At 34.4% G+C, this 8,641-nt stretch overlaps 1 pseudogene; it reads left to right on the top strand.

The window, feature by feature from the left end:
* Positions 1-799: 799 nt before the first annotated feature.
* Positions 800-5,142, top strand: LOC111899153 (ribulose bisphosphate carboxylase/oxygenase activase, chloroplastic-like; annotated as a pseudogene).
* The last annotated feature ends 3,499 nt before the right edge of the window (positions 5,143-8,641 follow it).

Raw genomic sequence — 8,641 nt, 5'->3', positions numbered from 1 at the left:
ACGAGCTTAATGATGATACTCTTTCAAAACCTACTTGTATACTCAGGGCACTAGTAGTTAGGTACACGTTCATGGTTCAAGAAGATGGAGCATAGTAGCTTCAAGTCTTTACTTGTTATTTACTTTTGGAGTCATTTGATTATGATTCGAAAATAATGTAAACATTATACTATTAATACAATGCTTGTTGTTGCTTGGATTACTATTATTCAATTATTGTGATACTATACATGACGTCATCCACCCTCGAACGTTTCCGCCATTCTAGTTTCGAGTGTGACAGAAAGAGATTTGACTTTTTAAAATTTTTAATATATCTTTTAATAAGAAAAATATTTAAATAAATTAAAAACTAAAAAAAAAGCAAGGGAAAAATCGTCTTTATAAAAAAGTTCAAAGCAAATTGGAATAAACTCGCAATAAAATGAAAAGTTTGGACCTCTGTTGCTAATCCAAACTTTATTGGATCAAAGTGACAATTTCAGCTAACTACAGGGACCATTTATGCAATTTCTCTCTCTCTCTCTCTCTCTCTCTCTATATATATATATATATATATATATATATATATATATATATATATATATATATATATATATATATCTTTATTATATTATTAAACATATTGCTTGTTTCTTGAAAATTAAGAGGCACAATACCGATTACCTCATTTACAATAATATTAAGCTTATAATGTACATGGTGTATACTTATTACACGGCATGTTACCCTAATCTCCTCTACACAACAATTACCGTTAAACCAAATCTCATATGTCACTCTTTATCTCTTCTCCCTCATGACGTCAGGTGTTCTTTCCATGACTCCGACAACATCACACACCAACAATGCACCACCAACTGTCTCCACCAAAGATGCAATCGAAGCCCGGAAAGTCCACCTTTTCCGTCACCGTTGTCTGCCACTTGTAGCTTATGTCAGGATGAGTAGCCCTAACCCTATCCCGCCGCCACGATCAATTACCCTCTGGTCGACGTCGCCGCCCTGGAAGTCTACCTTTTCGTTTGATTCTTAATTAGCAAACCACAACGATCGGATGGGATCAACAAAAGTTGCCTTCTCCTCAAATAAATTACAACAACATAGAACAATCTCCGATGTTTTCACTCATCTTCTCCACATTTTCAAACTCCATTGCTCTTGCCCTAATGGGATTCTCCTTTCTGTAACTCTCTCCCTAACCATAGTAATGTTTAATTTTGAATGTATTCTCATCTTATTATTAGTACTTGTTTTATCATAAATACTCAAGAGCTTATAATCTCCTTTTTCTATCTAAATTTGTGCAGCTGTCCACATTGTGAAGAACGATATTGCACATCTTCTCAACATCAAAGTTCCATTGATTCTAGGTAAATATCCTTAACCTTGTAACCTAATAGGGTAAGAGGCCATAAAAATATAATAGTATTAGATGATAATGTGTCAATGTTGAATAACTTTGATTCTTTGCATCTATTTATTAGGCATCTAGGGAGGAAAAAGGGCAAGGAAAAACATTTCAAACTAAACTTATTTTCCTGGCCATGAGAATTTTACATGTGGTCATGTCTGCTGGAGAGTTGGAATCAGAGAGAGCTGGTAAGATGGTTTTGATGAATGTTTTGCTTATACAAATTACAAATTTCATACTATATTTTTACGCCTTTTATTATTTATAAAACTTTTAAACTTCCATCCTATATTTGATACTCTTCTTTTATAGGAGAGCCAGGAAGACTGATACGTGATCTGTATTGTACTGCATCTCAAGTCATTCAAAATCAGGTTTGAAGTTTTACCTCTTTAACTATCATGTGTGTTAAGTTTAAACTCTAAAGTGTTATTTTTTGAAAACTATTTGGTTAATTTTATCCTGTCAATACTTTTGTCTTGTTTAAAACAGGGGAAATTGAGCTGTTTGATGATCAATGATATCAATGCAAGTCTTGGTAGATTTGATGAGCTACAAATCTGATTGGATGAAAATAATGGACTCTTGTACTTGCCCTTTGGTCAATTCAATACTTTAAATATGTTCATGAAATAATCAAACCAACATTTTAGATCCTTTAATTAATTATAGTTATACTATGGTTGTTCATAAATGAAATGAAAATTATTTTATTTTTTAATTGTTATTGTTATTCAGGAAACACTCAAATGACAGTGAACAACCAAATACTTGTTGGCACACTGAATCTATCAGATAATCCAACAATAGTTTGCATTGGACAAAATTAGAGGGAATCAGATAGCACAAATAAAATTCCTATAATTGTTACAGGAAATGATTTTTCAACACTATATGCTCCTTTGGTTTGTGATGGGAGAATGGACAAGTTCTACCGGTGCATCTCAAAATTTTATAGAAGTAGTATTTTTCATGTGACTGTATATAATTTATTTAACTATTCATGAGTTTAATTTCTTAAAATTGTGGAACAGGCAGCCTAACATCAATGATATCATAAATATTGTTAACAAAATGTATGAGAAAGATGGATTATCAAAGAAAGATGTTATAAGTATCGTGAAAACCTTTCCTAATCACGGTATGTATATCATTCCACAATCTTTACCATATTTTATACAAACATTTTATATCTTTAAAATCATCTAACATGTTTATTGAGGAATGTGTTTTTTTCATTTACTGTTAGCCTTGGACTTCTATGGAGCACTTAGGTCGTGGACTTATGACAAATCCATCTTGAAGGTAGTTACTATGTGCGCTTTCTTTGTTGAAGTTTTTTTTTTTGTTTTTTTGTTTTTTTTTTTTGCATCGATTAAAAAAGAAGCACCATTTTGTAGCTTACAAATTAACGACAACACTAATATTTATATTTATTTTTTAGTGGGTTAATGAAATTGGTGGTCCTGAGAGTGTCGTAAAAGAAATGGCTTGAGCTTGCCTGTTTTGTATTTAAAAACCACTTTTGCTGCATAAACTGAAAAGGAAAAGGTGTGTAATATAAAAACAATGTGCAGGGCAATATGGTCCTAAACTGTAAAAATTGAATTTTATTAATATAAAAACAATGTGCAAGACAATATGTTCTTAAAACTATAAAAAAAATGATTTTTTTTATTATAAAACAATATGCAGGGGGCAATATGGTCCTACTATGAGGATTGCAGTTGTTTTCAATAAGGTGATTTTCAATAAATTCGTTAGCAATCGAAGAGGTGCAACCAATCTCTTACGTCTGGATAAAAAAAATAGTGGTAAAATCTTTCGTCTAACTAAACTTCATATTTATTACTGATTTTAATGTTTGGATTGGTGAAATCATACAATGATATTTATTAAGATGAGTAGCCCTAACCATAGCATGATATTTTTTTAGAAGAGTAGCACTAAAAAATAGTCCGTTGCTCCGTTTACTTAGTTTTGGTTAATTGAGATTTTTAACGAGTTTTAATTTCCTATATACTAAATCTAACATATATTTAGATTACATTATTATTTTTTTTAACGATTACATTTATCAAATTGATTAACAAAAATCAATAACTAAAAATACATACATAAAAGATTCTCTCGGTTCTGTTTCTCAATCCTAAAAGCAGGGTTGGTCCTCTGGATTCAAATGCCAGGACGGGCTCGGAAAAAAAGGCCCCTAACCCTAACATGTAACGAGTATTGTTTTGTTAGAGCAATAAGCTCAAATCAATAAACAAAATCTTGATGTTCCTTTTAAGCAACGCAAAGCTTTTCTTGTCTGTTTTTGTTTCAAAAAAATGGAATTTTACTACATGAAAATATATTCTTAGTATAAAAAAGTATAAGAATTTATATCTATATTTATATTTATCCTTGATGTGCCCGATATGCAGTTTAGTTTCAAATGCAGCAAATTCTTTTTTTCATGTGCTTCGTTCAATAACCCGAAAGAAGCCCTTTATGTCGTTAGTTATTTTGGTATCCCGTTCTGACTTTTTAAGGTCAAACATATGATGTTCAACTACAAAATGCTTATGAAATCTTCTAAAATTTATGGTAATTTAGATAAAAGTTCTTAACTTGGTAACGAGTTTTTGAAGTTAGATATGTAGCAGTATCAAAATAAAGCTGCAAATTGTGTCAATTTTGCAACCAGGGAGTGTTTAGTTTGACCTCAAAAGTCAGAGAGGGAATTATAATAAACTCGATCTTTTTGGGTCATATTTTTTCTTTCTTTTCATGAGGATTAGTCCCTTCAACAACCGGGAAACACCAATTTATATTAAACATCTAGAAGAAAAGCATTTAAAACAATCAATATTACCCATCTTTAAAGTTTTTCAATCAAGGGCATGAGGATTCACAAAAGTAAACATAATATCATAAGTTAATTTTAGTTTCTAATAATCTATTTCAAATCATTCATTCAACATTCTATAATCTGATTGAACCAGTCAATTTGATTTTAATCTCATAATATGACATAGTGATAAACTATTAAACTGATTTCTATGAATCTGAGAAACTGATAATCTATTTATTATATACTTCATTCAGACATTCGAGTATGCAATTGACTCTTATAAACTGATAATCCTCATTCCTCAATTTCTTATAATCTATTATAGGTATTACCTGATTAGTAGGACCAAGATTCAAGAATCATAAAGTGATAATCGACCCCTCACCCCTGTCTTGCTGAGTTGATGTCACTGGAAGCTGAGCGGCGCTCGCTTTTTTTTTGAATGACAACTTGATCGCTGCCTTCTGAGCATCCGTTCTACTTCGCTTCTCCCGTACGATGAACCGATGACGTTGAAGAGCTTTAGGTTTGAATTGGGCTAAACTATACGTACTATTGAAAAAAATTGGGCCCACAAATTGTGTGCCCTGTTCTGCCCACCTTACACATGCTCTAAACCGGGCCTGCGAAAAAGAAACAAGAAAATGATTCGGTAGCCAACACATGAGTACGGTTCGTAGGTTTTTCGCATTCGTATATTTTGGGCACCTCCAATACCGTATGTTGCAATTCCGTTAATCATTTGTTTATCGTTGTATGGTGTGGGTATCACGATATTGCATATAAACAGTTCACATAATCCCCACCCAAACTATAATCACTGAAATAAAATATTCGCCGAAATAAAACAAATAGCTCCGAGAGATTAGACTACAAGGATTAGAAGTGTAAGGTAATCGGGTGTAGAAAATAAATTCTGAAAAACTATTTGCACCCGTCGTTTGGCGCGGGTAAACGGCTAGTATATATATATATATATATATATATATATATATATATATATATATATATAACATCCTAAATTTTCAAGGCCAAAAATTTTATTTTTTATATAACAATTTAGAAAATCATTTATAAGAAAATATCATCAAGTCATAATTTCATCAAAACCACAATCACATGTCTAAAAATCATATCATGAAAACAAGATAACATCAAAGTACAATCCCAAGAATGTCATGGTGCGGAAATCCTGTGTGTGTGTTGTGCAGCTACCGTGCCGACTCCTTCCCCTTCGCTGAAGAGGTACATGAAACAAAATTGAAAACTGTAAGCATGATACTTAGTGAGTTCCCCATCATACCAGATGCCACATAAGGCCTGTCCCTTGGTATCTTTCAACTGGTATCTACCTGGCATGACTGGGAGCTGGGCTCCCCTTCGGTATCCTACAACCGGTAGCTGGGACCATTCAGTATCTTACAACCAGTAACTAGGAGCTAACCTCCGCTTCGGTATCTTTCAACCGGTAGTCGGGAGCTAACCTCCCCTTCGGTATCTTTCAACCGGTAATTGGGGACTATTTTACCCCTACCACTACCACATAATAACATATCATGAACATATGTCTAGGCATGCATGGGTGCTGCCTACCAATTCGGTATCTTTCAACCGGTAACCGGGGACTGTTCCGCCCCTACTACTACTAACACATTTAGCATCCTAGCACATTATCATAATAGATAACAACATACTAGATAATTATCACAAAGACAATCATCTCTACTATAATCTCTTAGTAGTGGGCCGGCCTTGGTGGCTTAGACCCACGTCTACTGGAAAGTAACTCAACTCAATGTCGTGAAGTGTCTGAACTGTCCTTGCTGTCAGGATCAACTCCTCTCGATTCCTACACATAACAATCTTCCTTAATTACCATTTCATGGTCCACTCAGGTCAAAGTAAAAGTCAAGGTCAACACCTTGGTCAAAGTAAACTCTGGGTCAAAGTCAACATCTGGTTGACTCAACTTGTAGTGTTCCGTAATCCTTAGAACACTAAGAACTTCGACTCTACTTGCCGAGTCTTTCAAGAATTCGTCGAATTTTCCTTCACATAAAGTCGAGATTTTCTACAAATGACTCGCCGAGTTCATCCTTGAACTTGTCGGGTACTTCTTCATGCAAGAAGACACGTCCAGTCTTGGACTCGCCAAGTTCCTTATGAACTCTTCGAGTTCTGTGACATCCCCATTTTTCACGGTCAGAAAAGACCGATTTTATTTATGCTTTATAAAAATCAGAGTACTTCTTTTAATAAAAATGTTGCGGAATTTGTTCCCAGTAAAACATGATAAATATGTTATCAAAGCATTTCTGAAGAAATGTATTTTTATTCATTTTAAAACATTTGGGATGTTATCGTCAATACAGAAAGATAAGCATAAACAGAACTTACATTCATTATCACTAGTGATCTATATCTCCTTAATCTCTCAGTGTAATGTGACTTCATATATGTGATATAAATAAACTGAGTGGGTCAGGTTGGGAAACCTGGTGAGTACATAGGGTTTTCAACTCACAATAATATAATTATTATGTTAAATCGTCAAACAGTTAACCCAATTACCCATCCCCATTATCTTCTTTACTCTTAAGGGTCTACCCTAAGAATCAACTACTCCTCGTTAATTCATTCCTAAGGATCATCCTAAGGAATCGGCACGAAATCCATCGTTGCCAGGGTTTACTCAACGGACACTAAATCCATAGTTGCCAGGGTTTTCTCAACAGGCACTAAATCCATAGCTGCCAGAGCTATTTCGTTTATCGAAAGTATCCACTCGCAATACATGTCAATGGGTTTTTAGAGTACAACGGTGAACACATCGTTCACAACACCTACAGGTTGCGAGCTTACTAGTGTTCCACTGGACTGTCTAGAATAGTCCGTGGTTGTCATCCATACTCTGCTGAATGACGAGGCCATCATTTGGGAAAAAGGCTTCTCAGATCGTCCACCTCTCACCCTCACCTCACGGTCTATTTCACTTCTCAACTCATCATCCAACTCATACTCCATCTATTACATCTACCCATGTTTTACCCAACATTATCGTAGATATAAAATACATATACAGTTTAAGTCATTTAAAACATGTATAAAATCGTTCATCCAGTATAGATAGCAATTATACAGATAATATTCACACATAGCACGTAGTTTATATAAAATACTTCATATCTATGTGTAAGATGAAAGGGACCATGCACTCACTTGATACGGTGGTGATTCCGAACTCAGACAACGCTTTGTTATCTCAAAACAATTTTTCTCGACAAAACCTATTATCAATACCACTAGGGTTTAGTTTTAACGTTAACCGCGACTAATTAACAGTCTAGCTATTATTACTATTATATGAGCGTTAAATAACACTCAATATAACTCATAATAATAGCCCAAATAATTATTTTAAGGTCCTAATAATGTTACTATAATTAAATAAAAGGTATATTAAATATAGTATAGGCGTAGCTCACTTACAACGGGTTTTTATTAAAAACCGGGCTTCGCTGAAGCAGCGTTTCCGAGCCGAAAGCTTTTCTTCTCGGAGCCGTTGGGCACTCCGGGGCTTTCTTATCGTGCTAGGGAGGTTCCCTAGACTTCAGAGGGGTTTAGGGAGGCTAGAGAGAAGTTAGAGAGAGAAAGAGAGGCTTATGGTGTGAAGAAATTATGAAGAGTTCATCTCTTATTTATAAGAATTTTATAGTAAAGTAGTCTCCAAGCATCGTCCGTATCTTTCGCGTACAAGCTCCGTTTTCTACGTTCTTTATATACACGCATTGGTATTTATGAGTACTACAACATTCATTTAGACCCCGTCGGCTAATTCTCCTTCTATCTCATATTTACAAAAACTGTATCGAATTCGCCGCGCTTGAAAAGTAGAGACTAAGCTTCGTCCATAACTTTCACATACGATCTCCGTTTTTGTCGATATTTATATCCACGCGTTGGTATTTACGAGTACTACAACTTTCATTTAGACCTTGTTGGCTAATTCTCAATCTATCTCGGATTTACAAAACTGTATCGAATTTGCCGCACTCGAAAAGTAGAGACTAAGATTCGTCCATAACTTTCGTATACGAGCTTCGTTTTTGACGTTATTTATATCCACGCATAGGTAAAAATAAAATCTACAACTTTCCTTTTTACTCTGTCGGCTAATTCTCGACCGATCTTAAATTTAACAGTAGGAAGAGATTAGACTGTTAAATGACCGTGAAGAATTCGTAACTCCTTCATACAGACTCCGTTTTCGTCTGTCTTTTTAGAATTGAGTTCCTATTAATGAGATCTTCAACTCTCATTTAGGTCGTATAAGCCAAAAACCGCTCGAACTAAAATTCGAGTTTCGGGTCGTGCACTGTTCTGCCAAATCT

This window comes from Lactuca sativa, chromosome 8, assembly GCF_002870075.4.
Source record: "Lactuca sativa cultivar Salinas chromosome 8, Lsat_Salinas_v11, whole genome shotgun sequence".
NCBI lineage: Eukaryota > Viridiplantae > Streptophyta > Magnoliopsida > Asterales > Asteraceae > Lactuca > Lactuca sativa.
The sequence above is the reverse complement of the archived record's forward strand: the minus strand, read 5'-3'. Positions and strand labels throughout refer to the sequence as shown.